We start from the raw sequence: 13,963 nt of genomic DNA, 5'->3' as shown, positions 1-13,963 counted from the left end.
TACTCAGCTCCTTGTTGACAAGTATAGTGTTTTATGTTTTAAATGCTGTACAAATGGGATGTCAGCAGAAGCAAAAAGATAGTCCTAAACCTAGTTAGGAAAAAAAAAAAAAAAACTAAAGAAAAATAATTGCAATAATTAAAAATTAAAAATTTCGATTTTAAATATGCAATGATAGGAGGTTTGGAAATCAATTTGATAAAATTTAAAAGAAATTTTGTAAAAATACTAAAGCAAGATCTATAAGATGCATTAATCTAGGAAAAATTAAAACCCCAAAAACACTTTGATAATGAAAGTTTGAAAAGCTCAGAAACCAAGCAAAAACCTCAGCCAAAACAAATTCTATGTAATCCAATAAATAAATTGCTCATATTGAATATTTCCTCTTTTTCTATTCCTAATATTTCAATGTAATTTCACCCTTTTTATTTATAAATTAATCAATATATTTAAAAGCATTGTGGCATAATTGCAAAAATTAAGTAGTAAAAGATAAGTTTACATATAAATAAAATATAAAAATGAAATTAGCATTGCATTTACTCAAATATATTGGTTTAAAATATTGGTTAAATAACCATATATTGGTTATAAATTTAATAAATATATTTGTTAAATAACTATATCATACTTAACATCTAATTAATATTTGCTGCAACTGAATTTAAGCCCTTCTTTTAAAAATGTCATATTTCTCTTTTGATAAGACTATCAGTACAGTGTTATTCCACTTTGTTTTAGGTTCTTCCAAAATGTTATATATTTCCACTCTGTTTTGAGATTTCTAGTTTTAAGTTATTCCAAGAAAATCTAAAGTTAATACAAAAGTAGTTACGTGATAATCAACTTTCTAAAATGTTCTTCCAAATGATGTAAAAATCAACTACCAAATGAAGCGTATTTGTTTCAGTGTTGCATATTCCACAGAGATGCTATTGGACCATATAGAATATCTTTAAAAATTGCATTTCAGAAAACATTATGACCAAAAGCAAACATGTTGACAAACAGGGATGGAAAGGTTTGCCACACACATGATACAATACTAACACCCATAATTTGTAAAGAGCTCATAAAACCTTAAGGCCGTGTAACAAATATTCAGTGTGAAAAAAATGGCAAAAATTCATGGGGAGCACATTCACACAGAAATGACATGAAATTGCCCTCAGACATATTAAAAATTTAGTTTCATTTATAATTACTTAAATGCAAATTAAGATGATACTGAAATATCATCCTCACTGCCAAATTAAAATTTCAATGAAATACACATATTTAATGCTGGCAAGAATGAAAACTGGCATAATCCTTCTGGGGAGAAATTTAACAATATCTGACAAAATTACATGGGACTCACCCATCTATACAGAAATTCCTTTTCTAGAAATCCATCGCACAAAAATTCAAAAACATACATTCACAAAAATATTCATTCCACTATTGTTTTAAAGTGAGAAATACTGGAAAAGGACATAATTGTCTTTTCATAAACAATTTGATATGACCCACTTAGAAGACCCACTATCATTATTGTGTAATTTCCATTATTGGAAGATCTCATTCCCATCAAAACAAGTCAGGTAATCCCAAATGGAGACATTTTCTAGAAGATAACACAGACCCATGTTATGTAAAAGGAGTAATAGCCATTAAATACAATGCAGGACCCTTGATAGAATACTCCAACATAAGATGGGTGGAAGATAAGAAGTTAGTGACAGTTGAGCAGGGTCTTCAGTTCCTGATAGTACATTAATCTTTATATCCTGATCTGGGGATCTGTATTCTACTAAGTTGATCTTCAGGAAAAAGAGACAGAGACAGAGACAGAGAGAGAGAGAGAGAGAGAGAGAGAGAGAGAGAGAGAGAGAGGATGAAGGATAAGTAAGCAGTTTGAAATACATTGGAAACCTTTATTCTGGAAATAGTTTATGAAATATGAAAAAGAGTGAGCTCCTCCCCCTCATGACAGTGGCCTGTGGAGCACAGTGGGCCTCGTGTGGCCTTCTGTTGGCTCATGACAGTTCCTGGTCCCTGGCTCCATGATTCTGTGAGGATCCCACAGCTGTAACAGGGCCCCAGGAGAAGTGACTTGCTTGAGCAAGGGGTGCCATTCTTGATGTTTAGTTGTGGAAAGTTTTGAGTTTATCCTCACCAATCTTTTTCTGGCTCCCTCTATCTTGCTCAGGAGGACTCATGCATGACCTCTGGATCACAGACTGTAGAAAACAAAGGACTTTACGGACTGGCCTGCAAAGACAGAAGTGATATCAGCAAACCCCAAGTGAGCTGGGAAGGGGATGTGACCCAGAAAAACCAAGAAGTGATGGCAAACCCAGGAGGAACAGTAATCACAGTCTCATGAGACTGCAGCAGAGGTAATAAACATGTGCTGTTTATGCTGCAAAATTGTGATATAAATTGTTATCCTGCAATAGATAATGAACAGAGCAAGAGCAAATATTAACAAGGTACAAAGCTGAGGATTAAGAACTTGAATATGAAGGCTTTTCATTGAGACGATGAATAATCAATAGATAGCTGAAAAATGGCATTGTCAATTTGGGCCCAATACCCACAGGGTATGGAGGACACTACCAAACGATAAAGTATGTGTTTCCGAACTTCTGTATTTTAAAGTGGACTCAGTGAGACTACAGAAATGTGTTTTGAGACTTGTAAAATTTCATCTAATATTTTTCTTTCCTTGCATTTATTGTCAAGCAATAAATATACTTGGGTCAGACAGATTTGGATCTGAATTCTGTTTCTGTGGTGTACATTTACAAATCATATTCCAAAGCATGCTATCGAATAGTGGCAAAACAGACTTCTGTCTTTGATTTCTGGTCATTACACATTTCAAATTCATTTCCCTATTTTTTTAAACAATTGAGTTTATTCTCTTTATTTTATATACAATTGTATCTAATATGTCTAGATTATTAGTTTTTTGTTTGTTTGTTTTGTTTTGTTTTGTTTTCTTCTATGCTCTGAAACTTCTGCCAGGTTAAATAAATTATCAGGAAAAAAGAAACCAAAACGCACAGATAGATAAACAAGGTAAATTAATTTTCAGTGTTCCACATATAAATGCTAACCTTGCCAATCATAAGTCTTTTCCTTCTTTTTAAGCCAGACTATACTCGTAATGTGGGCTACCCATGTCTTGTACTCTGAGTAACTACTCTGAAGATGATAATAAGCAAGGTATTAAATATCGTTATTCTCCTCTTACTTTGTTGTGAAACTCTGTGATATCTTTTTTCTATACAAATAATGTAATAAATATATGCTTTTGGATGTCATGGAATGGAAAAGTAGCAGGAGATTATATAACTGCATTAGAACAAAGCAGACCTTGTTCGTGAAATCACACTGAAACGGGTTAAATATAGGGGGACATGTAAAGGATGATATACATCTCACAGGAAACCTTCCTGATGCTTCCTATCCAGTCATCGATTCCTGTGTGGTCCTTTCAACAGCACTAGGCCTGGAATCAAATAGGACATGCGTGGGTTTCTATGCTATTCACACTTCTTTCCTTTAACCCTAAATCACACTTTAAATCTGATCCATACCAAAAAATACCTGCTGGTTTTAAGATATTGAATTTAAAATTAAGCTGCTTCTAGAACAGGATCCACGGTCAAAAGACTGCTTGACTAAGTGCTGCTTCTTTTAATCACCTTGAATGCTTTTCAAGATAAGCGCTCTCTTACAATAGCAGTTTCCATTACCCTTTGCAAACTTAAAAGAATTACCATTATTTACTTTTAAAAATGTAGCAGATCTGTGATATTTGTTCATATTTTCTTCATTTTAGAGTCATCTTACTCCCCTACCCATGCACTGCTTTTGTTACTAGAAAAGGTCTCTGCTGCTAATGAGTGCACATAGGTAATAGTGAGAAACTATTTGACAACTTAGATCATTTAAATAAACACACTTTCCCACCTTTTGCATCTATCTTTTGCATTCATGGTAACATGATGAGTACAATCCTGAATTATGCCACCCAGTAAGACACAAGTGATGGAATGTTTTGCATTTTTACCCACTGATTATTGTGTAAGATAATGTATTCATTGTTTAATAGTAGGCAATAGAGGTCTATAAAGGGACAATGTCTTTAATTTCTCACCAAAAGATTATTTAAACTTATAATAACATTCCAATAATATAACATTTTGGAATGGTAAATAATGAAGCTATATATATATATATATATTTGAAAGTTACTCAGGTTGATTAAAAATAACTCAAACCCTTGTCACCAAATGTATATACATGTAATTATACCATATATAATTACATATATATAATAATTACATATATATATATATATATAATAATTATATATATATATAATGAAATGTTTGTGTATGAGTATGTGTAATGCTGCTACAGAAGTTGATTCTAAGAAAAATACTTGACTGTACAGTGTGTGATTGAAAATGCAGTCTATTTAAATGTAAAGCAATTTGCTAAGTAACAGGCATATTGACACTCATCCTCCTCCAAATACACCCCTTTGTTTCAGGGCACTCATCCCATTGTCCTTGCCATTTGTTTCTTGAAGCAACCCTGGAAGTCCTCTTTAATGAGTACCTTTATTTATTGATTGATTGATTATTTATTTATTTATTCATTTTTCAGTAACAGAAGTAGAACAAAGGACCTTGCACTTACCAGGCAGGTACGTATGCTGCTGAGTTACATCCCTGGCTCATGAGTGACTTTAATTGTCCTCTCACAGCCGCCTTGATATCCTGTGTGGATTCAGTGTTAAATGGCTGATTTTACTTTGGGGCAGAGCTGGAAGATGAATACCACAGATCCGGGGATCAGGTGGTTGAGGACACAGTGCTGACCACGTATGTTCAGAGAAAGTCTCTCTTATGGTTCCAGGCAGCAGCCTTCACTGAGCTCCTGAGCATGAAAACACACAAGAAGATTTCCAGAACTACTCCAGCAAGACGCAGAAAGGGTGGGATGAGTGTGATTAAAGAAAGGTACAACACTTTGAGGAAGATTAATAGCAATGAATATTTTTACTATAATAATTGTTTTTATTTGAACACTCCCCATATTTCGCAGTCATCCTTTATCTGTGACAGTTTATCTGTAACAATTTTTCTAAGGATTCAGAACTTTGAAACAACAAATATTCTTTTTCCTTCTCACATAGCTACTGGCAGCTGGAGTGCAAAAATGGCTTAATTGGATAATTCCCTCATGCATCGCCCTGGAGGATGCAGTGAGACATCCGCCACCATCTGATGGTTTACGTGGGACAGAGGATCTGCTTCCCAAGGAACTGACTGACAGAGCTCCCAGAGGCTGGAGGCCTCAGTTCCAGTAATAGCAGACACATTCCCAGGACGTAGATTTCTGGGATTGCTTGTAGTTCATGCTCAAGAAGAGAGAGATTAGACTTAATCTCTTGAAAACAATCAGAAAACAAAACAAAACTGTGAATTTATTTTAAAACTACCACACTAATTTAATCTCAGGAGAGGATGTTGGAGGACTTGGGACATGTATAAGACACAGAATAAACAGAATTCGACACAAGGCATATTAATGTGCATATTAATTGGGATGAGTAATGTGGTTCAGTTTCCCCCAGGGATTGCTTTGAGAAGGTCTGGCCTCTGTGCTAGTTTTGAGTTCTTTGAGAAACATAAATTTAGTACAGGAGAAGTCTCTGAAGGATAAGAGGAAGGAAGGAAGAGGCAGGGGGACCTTTCCGGTACAATGTTAAGCCTGCCACTTGTGAAGAGAAAGGAAGAGGTGGGACAGATTGGTAGACAGAGTCCTAAAGAGCTGTGTAATTAGAATCCTCTCCAGCCAGTGGGGAGCACTCCTTCCAGAAGTTCAGATCCTTGAAGGACTGCCTTTGGCCATCCTGCTGTACAGACCCTCTGGGAACAAGGCTGGAGAATTCGGCCACCTCACCAGATCAGTAGAGGTGGATCCCAGAAGGCCAAGGTACCCCTGTCCAGATTCGCTGATCCCTGCAACAGAGGATCTGAGCAGGGCCATCAGTTTCCATGGTCCTGCCTCTGCACTATAAAAAATTTAACCCTAAATACAGGTTCCATAATACTCTGAATTTCCGATGGCCTTTTCCTCTTAAAAAGAAACTGAGAAGATATGAAGGAAACAAACAGCAGCACCCACCACTGTGGTTGGTCTGGGGCTCCCAGGGCCTGCTTGTCCCACGTGGTCTACACTGTGGCCATCACTCAGCTCCCGTGTTTATTGCTACCTGCCCCCGTTCTCCAAAAGCAGCCCCATCACCGCCTGTTGAAGCCAGTAATTATTCTGCCCAAGACAGGGAGACCCATGCAGGTCCTTGTGACAGCTGAAGACTGGACTTCTGTGGTACAATGCATGTTGATGGTGTCATCTTCACCCAGGGGACAGTCTGCTGGCTTTTCCCAGCCTTCCCATTACCTGCACTTTTCCTTACTGCTCTTGATACTGTCCAAATCTTTTCTTAGAAAAACAAGCAGAGCAGTATAAGATATGTGAGAGACTGATTAGTGTCTCACCTGTGGAAAATAAGAGGAGGAAGAGCAGTTCCAAGGAGAATCTTCAAATAGTGCTGCAGGTCTGAGGTGAGGAAAGTTTCAGGAAAGATAGGAAGGGGTGCTGATCAAAATACACAGAGACGCTTCAATTTTCTAAAGCATGATAGTAAAAGACACGTTCCTATCAGTCCCACTCACAGGCTTCCCCTCCTAACTTTGAGCACACTTTGTTCCTGCTGTTTCTGAAGCAGTTCTGAAAGTTCTTTTGTGAGTGTTTTTACCAGGTATGGTAAAAAATTTAACTCTGCTGCTGAGTGCCTTCTAATGGGAATACAGATGCATAAAACGTGACACTGGGCCCTCCTCCATCCGTTTAACGGAGCTGGTAACTCACACCCTCTGGGTCATGCACAAAGTCAAATTTCAGGAAAGATCAGTTCAGAACACCAAGGCAGGCATTGCTTCAGAAAATGACAAGAAAAGTGGGGAGGGAAGGAATGTGAAAAAATGAGAAGAGAGGGAAAAAACGGAAACAAATCTTTATAAATAGGAGGGAAAAAGGGGTTGAAGGAAGGGGAGTAGAATGGGGAGAAAAAAGAAGAATCAAGATCTATCATTGTGCAAGAACAAATTCTTTGTGATGAATGTGGTCATCATATATGTCTAAAATGAAGCAATAAACTCAATTAAAAAAAAACAGGAAAAGAAAAATGAGGTAAGCACATTCAGAAGCAGAGGAAGTATTTTGAAGGGGATTCATGACAATGTAAATTTACAGTCATTTTTAAAATGTTTTAATCTTTTGCTTCAACTTTCACTGTACTCATCAATCATACCTCTCGCATCTAGCTCATGTGGAATCCACTGGCCTTCATTTTTCTTCAATCCTCATCTAACAGGAACAGTGCCTGCAGCTCAGTACCTCAGAGTCACATGGCCTGAGTTTCTAGGTGGCTGAACTCATTACAGCCCCTTGGGGATATCAGGAGGAAGCCAAAGCCAACCAGGTGAGCTGTAAGACAGCTGTGTCTCAGCCACAGAACGCCAGCAAAGATGCATAAATCCAGGCATACCTCCAACTGCAGTCTGAACCATGTAATAAGGACTGTAATTGGAAACACGAATGATGACATGCAGATGATCAGTTTGGAACTTCTGTTGAGTTCTCCAGCATCTCTGACTTCTCTGGTCATCCAGTATTTTATAATTTAATTAAAGTTGTAAATTTCAGTTGCTACTAAAATGCTATGCAGGAAAATGCAAAACATTTATAATACATTATTTAAGGAAATTAGGAGAATAGAGACGTGTACGGATTTCATCTATTTAAATCTATTTAAGTAAACACATGGGTGTGCATATTAGACTGACAGGAATTTCATATGATTGCAGTGTTTATTATCACAGTCTAATATTTAGGATAAGCAGAGAATTTATTCTTAAAAGTTTGCACACTTAAGATGTGCAAGGATAGAGAATTCTTAAAAGTTTGCGCATTTAGCAAATCTTAGGGAAACACATATCTCTCTCATTGCCATTATTATCTTCTCTTTTATCTCAATTAAAATTCACTTTGGAGCCAGACCTGTCAAGTGAAGCTTTTAAATATTTAATTTGCTTTAAATGGGTCTATTAACCCAGTGTCAACATCAAATTCATACTCAAATTCATACTGAGAGAAAATAATATGAAAAGAATCTGGTTGAAAACTAGGGAGGCTGATGTTACTGCAAAAGTTTAGTGCAAACTGCAACTAAATTAATGTTTCAGTGGCCACAGAAAAAGAGACACGCCCACGGAATGCCGCAGGAAAGCCTACCTGTTGGGCACCATGAGCACCATATCCACAGGATCGTTATCTGTCTCTCTAGTGGTCTTTTCTTTTCTTTTCTTTTCTTTTCTTTTCTTTTCTTTTCTTTTCTTTTCTTTTCTTTTCTTTTCTTTTCTTTTCTTTTCTCCTGTAAGGTTGCTCCTCTCATACTGGCAAGAATCATGGTAAGTACTTCCTTACAAAGGGAACAATGACCAGGTTTTAAAAAAAAAAAAAAAAGAAAAGAAAGAAAATGAAAAGTTTCTCAGGTTTAGGTAGAAGTCAACTCATATCAAAGGGTCAAAGACTTGGCTACGTTCAAAACCAAATTCTGAAAGAAAAATGGAAGATATTTGTCCTTTTCCTCCCACTTTAATTACTTTGGATTCTGAAATGACTAGATGTCGATACCCTTCCCTAAGCTTCTGCTCTCTTGCACTTTGTCCTGATTTCAACCACTATTAAGTTGTCTCCACCTTTGAGCAACAGTGTTCCCGAAATCAATAAAGGGAAAATAAAACAGATCAGCATTTAAAGTGTTATTTCATGGTTTTCATTATATAAATTTAGTTTACACATTCATTTTTAAACATTAGTTTTAATAAATTTCTCTTTTGGCATTTGGAAAGTTGTCTCTTTTGTTACACAAGTTCTTTGTTGATTTTTTTTTTTTTCTCTTTACCAGTCTAATCTCATAGCTGATAATGGGGTTTTAATTTGTTTCCCTGTGTTTTGTTTGTCACTGATTTCATATTTCTTCATAAATGCTGGAATTTTCTGTAATTTCCCAACACATCTTTGAGATTCCTAGGTGCTTCTTCAAAACAAACACTGAAAAGGTTATCTTAACTGTGCCTTAGATGACTGAGGCCGAACACCACTGTACTAAAGTGGATGCATTTGTGTTTATTGTAGGATGAGGCTGGCAGCAACAACGCTTATCACCAGCTAATGAAGGGGGAAAACAGACACACTAAAGCAGCTCACACCAAAACAACAATAACCAGAGTCACTGTTCCACACAAAAAGTCTTAAATTCGAAATTGAAATTTTTATGGCATTTCTCAAGGAAGAGTCTGGAACTAGTATTGATGTTATGAAAAGCAATTTAAATTCAGCAATACAGCACTAATGGTCAAATAAAACTGATATTATTAATTTGGAATTTTATAGTTTATGTTTGCTTTTTAACCTTGGCTGTATAATTTTGTGAGTGCTATAAGCATAAGGGACTCATTTGATTTTTATTTTCTACCATTTTTAATGCCATCTCAGTTAAAATATTTTATGCTAGTATTGTGGATTCATAATTATTTTTTCAGTAAAATTGTTGTCCTTACTGAATAAGTTAGAAACTGTGGAATAGGACACAGCTATATTGGAAAATTCTGAAAACCTTAAGCAAAAGAAAATTGATGAATACTGTCCAAATTATTGATATTTGCTTTCAACCTTCTAAAAAAATCTGTGGGGATCCGGGGAGTGCTGCCACCATAGCTGCCATGGGGAGGAGGGAGCTGAGCTACAGAGAAGGTTTTGGGCCTGTCTAGGCCACGCAGGTGACCTGTCAGTGTGGGAGCTTTGCCTGCACAACATCCGATCCTGGGAAGAGTTTGAGATCTTTGCTCTGGGTGGTTGGTGACCTGTCTGGCTTGCAGCCACACTAGACTGGGCTTGGTGGGACCCCAGCCTGCCTGCACTGTGCTTGGTGGCCTTATTTTGGTCTGGGGAGCTTTGCTGCTGGAGTAGGGAGCTGGATGACTTGAAGAGGCTTTAGGCCTGCCTGATTCTCGCCTGGCAATCTTCTTTTAATCTGGGGGCCACGCTGCCAAAGGAGGGAGCTATACTACCAGAGGAATGCCAAGAGCCCAGAACATTAGGAGACAATTTCCAACACACTGAGTAGAAGTTTGGAACAACATTTGAAAAATGGAAATACAGGAAAATGACAAAATTAAAAATCAAAATGCATGTTGTATTACATGTTAAAGTATAAACAAATTTTCTATGGAAAATGAGATAATATAGTAGCCATTGTTTGTTTTCTGTTATTTGGTTCTGATTGCCCTGTAATACTCTCATTCTCTTGAATGTTTTTATACTATTTTGTTATGCTTGATACTATTGTATATGAAGTTATACTCAATTATTTAAAGGAAAGAGACATTGTGGTAGTTACTGTTAATTATGGGTTGTCTACTAGTGAAATAGTGTATTGCTTAAATTGTTCTGTTCTGATCTGCTTTGTTATGTCCTGTTTTGTCATAATCTCTTTAAAATAAAAAAAAAATCTGTGGACTTAAATTTCTTATCTCTAACATGTTTCTCCAGATTAATTCAAATAATTTAAAGAGTATGAATTCCCTAGATGACTAATCTCATAATATCATCCATTATTTTCTTCTAATCATTAACTGGGATTATAAAAAATTTCTCATTTCTCATTTTAAAAATATCTGAAGGCAGGGATGTAGCTCAGAGGCACAGTGCCTGCCTGACACATACCAGGTCATGAGTTTGATTCTGGTACCAAAAATAAAAATAAAAATATTTGCAGATTATTCCTCAAAATCCCTTCTCATTTTTATTTATATCTTTTTAGATATTTGGCTAGTTGTATGTTTTTCTTAATAAAAGCCAGTTAAAAATTAAGATAGCCATCATTTAAAGATATTCATGTCACTATGATGTAGGGGAGTGAAATTCCTACCTACTGTATGTCCAATATGAGTTCTTGTTCTCTAAAATTGAAGAATAAATTTTAGAAACAATAAAGGGTAAGAGTAGAATATTGTTGTAGTCAGGGGTTGTGCAGCAAACAATTAGAATCAAAACATGAATTTTATAATATTATTTTTATAATGGTCACCCAGAGTTAACACAAGAAAATGCAGGAAATCTATCTGCAACACCAAAGACATAGAATACTTAGTCAAGGGCCTAAGTCCCATAGCAATGTCCCACATGAGTCCACATGAAAACCCAGAGCTCAGGACAATACCTCTCATGAGTCCAACTGGATGTCCAGAGCCCACAAGGACTCACACCTGTCTCTTTTATGGATCCATGACAGGAAGGCCCAAAGGTCAGCGGTGTAAACCAGAAAGTCCATGCCAGCAGGGTGAAGGAGCTATGGTGGTGGGATGAGGGTTCTACACTGGAGCCAAGAAGTCACACTCACAACAAAGCCCAGGGCTGTCCTGAAAGGCACCACAGCCATCTTCAGCAAAATGGAGGCCCAAGCTCCTCTGATGACAAACACAGTCAGACACATGCCATGATGCCAGCATGATGAGTTCATCCTGGAGACCAAGCAGCACACGTCTTCCTCTCCAGAGCCAGGAAGCAATGCTCGATGTGAGGACCAAAACTTCTCCAAGAGAACCAATGACTCAAACAGAAAGTCCAGGAGAACCCACAATGCCTCAACACAATAATACTTAACATCTCAACAACCTCCTTCTCCTCCATCTATTTATGCTGGCAACTTTACTCAGGTGGAGTAACTTTTCTCAATGCCATGCTGATGTAATCCAGCTGGCGTTAAGTTGACCACCAGTTCTTAATCCATAACAAATGTATTTATTGAGAGAAAGAAAGCTTCTGTCTGAGAGACAGAAGAGGTCCTGAATGGGTTGTCAAAGACTCACTCTTTTCTAAGGACTTTTATAGAGTAAAACTACGCAGTGAGACTAGTCCAATGTGGGGAAAACTTCAGAACTCGCTAGGTGGGTATAAAGTGGGGCAGAACTGTGGTTAACCAATAAGATTAATTGCTCAGGTAGATTTGATTGCATCAGGGACAAATAGGGAAGTGAGGAGCAAGCAGACATGCTTAAAGAGCAGTGACTCTTCCTGTACAGGGTTGGAATGATGACCCCTGGTTTCCTCAGTTTCCTTAGCAGTCCTTATGACACAGGTGTATTTGCTTGATCCTTTGTCTTCAGATCTGGCCCACAGCAGGAGGTGTTTGTCTCCTTCAAGGTTGCAAAGTATCTGGTCTTTTGCATTGGCTCCTTCAAGGGCCTTGCCTGTCTGTCTATAATATTTTTAACTAACTAAGCTGCTTGTAAAAATTTCACACACACACACACACACACACACACACACACATATGTGTGTATATATATATATATATTCTCTGTTATGGTTTCAAAGTTAAAAGGTTATTCCATGAGTCTTCCATAGAACTATATTAAGATATAATTGTCCTCCATTTTTTCTTTGGATAATCAAGAAGAAATGATTAATATTCTCTAAAAATGATAGATAATATAAAGATTTTTGAAAGAAATCATGAGTTTTATATAATATTAGTTTTTATTTGGATGGGAGTAACTTGGAGAAAGCACATTAATGCAAAATAGTATAACCCTTACAAACTATTTGATTCAGTGTGGGAACCAAATTCAATTATTCCTTTTCCTAATATATTTTTATCTTGATGTGCACAGCCTATTGAATTCTTATTCAATGAACAAAACATGTACACTTCTCCTGAAAATAATCAGAACTGCTTGCTTTATAAACCACATGATTTAAGGCTAAAGAATTAAAGTGGAATAATAAAATTGTCTTGGTTAATCTTTATAGATTAATTGATCTTCTTGAGAACCTCCCATGGAATTAGCAAAGCACACTTGTGGGTGGATATGTGAGGTTGATTCCAAGGTGATCTTCAGGTCACACAGCACATTGTGGAGGTACATAAGCCCTGCAGATAGCTGACATCATCCAGTAGCCTTTGAGACATGGATGAGCAAAAAGCGAGAAGCATGAAGCCTCCAGAGTAGCCCATCTCTCTATTGCCACATAGAGAGCTGCTTTCATCTTGCATATCCTTCAGCCCTGATGTTTCTGCATTGGCATGTACTGCACCCTGAGAGTTCTGATGCATCCTTCTTCCTTCATGAGGATTCTTTCAGGTGTTTTGTCACAGACAGAGAGCTGTTCTACCCAGAACATCAATTTCTAAGCGATTGTTATTGAGGAATAATACTTTCATTCTCAGAACTTGAGACTTCAAAAAACCATTGCAATCAGTTTTTAAAAGGTTACAAGTAGTAAATGTACTCATTTAAAAGCAAAATTTATAAAATTAGATATATATATACATATATATATTTGAATGTAAATCTCACCCAGGTAAAAAATTATTAAAAGACTATATTCTTAAAGCCAGGCACAGTGACACACTTCTGTTCTGCCAGGCATTTTGGAGGCAGAGATCGGAACAACATGGGTTAGGGCCTATGCTAGGAACATAGAGAGCACACCGACATATGAGCCCATCTTTAAAAAAGTACCTAATTTATAAAGCAAAAGTATTGTAAAAATTAATTACAAAACTTTAAAATTTCTTCACCGACATATGAGCCCGTCTTTAAAAAAGTACCTAATTTATAAAGCAAAAGTGTTGTAAAAATTAATTACAAAACTTTAAAATTTCTTAAGTAACATTACATTAGAATGCAAATATTGATATGTAAATGACTTTAAATATATGTATTTTTAAAATTTTACCCTAGGCACATAATGAAAGAAAATTTCTGATGATTCATCTGTTCAGTCTTACTAAGATCAATGTCTACATATTATATATCAT

The 13,963-nt window shown here is 36.6% G+C and overlaps 1 long non-coding RNA gene across 1 annotated transcript; it reads right to left on the bottom strand.

The window, feature by feature from the left end:
* Positions 1 to 1,812: 1,812 nt before the first annotated feature.
* LOC134472881 (uncharacterized) lies at positions 1,813 to 11,812 on the bottom strand. The gene is made up of 4 exons (XR_010042883.1): positions 11,360 to 11,812; positions 8,368 to 8,554; positions 4,702 to 4,941; positions 1,813 to 2,256 (listed from the first exon to the last, which is right to left on the bottom strand). It is a non-coding gene; the product is annotated as an uncharacterized LOC134472881 (long non-coding RNA).
* Between the last annotated feature and the right edge of the window lie 2,151 nt (positions 11,813 to 13,963).

The sequence above is a fragment of the Cavia porcellus genome, unplaced genomic scaffold (genome assembly GCF_034190915.1).
Source record: "Cavia porcellus strain 051 isolate PalLab524CR breed Dunkin Hartley unplaced genomic scaffold, mCavPor4.1 scaffold_2, whole genome shotgun sequence".
NCBI classification, from domain to species: Eukaryota; Metazoa; Chordata; class Mammalia; order Rodentia; family Caviidae; genus Cavia; species Cavia porcellus.
The sequence above is the reverse complement of the archived record's forward strand: the minus strand, read 5'-3'. Positions and strand labels throughout refer to the sequence as shown.